Here is a 1,092-nt window from a genome sequence, read left to right on the forward strand (position 1 = left end):
TGAATCCTAACTCTACCACCCAATAGCTGGGTGACCTTACACAAGGGAGCCTCGTTTGAGTTTCAGCGCTCTCATCTGTGGGGAAAAAAAGAAAATCTACCCCTTTAGAACATTATTTTGAATATGAAATTCCATGAGGTAGGTAAAGTACCAGATACCTAATATACATTCAAAGGGCACACACACACACACACACACACGAAAGGTTGGAATTTCTAAAATCTTTTGTAACTTTCACATTCTGGGTTCTAAATGTATTGATCACCACTCTTACCAATCACTGCCTCCTTATCAGCCCCCAACCTCCCTATAAACCCAACACATAGTTCTAATCCACTTTTTCCTGAAGGCATATAATCCCAACATTGCTACATCTCTCCTTTATTCTAATAATCAACCTCATATCGCTTACTACTTACTGACTCTTATTTCATAATTGTAACTTAATACACTGGGAGCTGGAGAAAGTAATTTGAGTTTACCCAGTTGATATGACTGATCTATGCATAGGTAAATCAATATTTTAAGATTATGAGGGGCACCTGGGCCGCTCAGTTGGTTAAACGTCCGACTTCGGCTCAGCTTGTGATCTCACGGTTTGTGAGTTCAAGCCCCGCATTGGGCTGTGTGCCAACAGCTCGGAGCCTGGAGCCTGCTTCAGATTCTGTGTCTCCGTCTCTCTCTGCCCCTCCCCCACTCACTCTCTCTCTCTCTCTCTCTCTCTCTCTCTCTCTCAAAAATAAATACACAAATTTTTTTTAAAAATTATGTAAGTTTGTGTCATGCTGAGTCCGATTCTGGACTAATTAGTGCATAATTTGTAGTTAATACTTCTGTAAATACCATCAATTAATATCAGAGAAGAAGCCCTTTTCAATTATAGGAAGATACAGTTAATTCGTTTTTGAACAACTAAATACTTAACCTGAAGCATTTAGGAATATGTAGTTTATTTATAATGTTAATGTCACAGAACCCATTCAGATAGAAAGTCACACAACAGACTCATGATTTATCTAGTCTTATAATTAGAACTATACTTGTTTTATATTTTAAAAAAATGTATTTACCAGCTCTTCCCATACTCACTAG

The sequence above is a fragment of the Hyaena hyaena genome, unplaced genomic scaffold, assembly GCF_003009895.1.
Source record: "Hyaena hyaena isolate Hyena2069 unplaced genomic scaffold, ASM300989v1 scaffold_402, whole genome shotgun sequence".
Taxonomy (NCBI): Eukaryota; Metazoa; Chordata; class Mammalia; order Carnivora; family Hyaenidae; genus Hyaena; species Hyaena hyaena.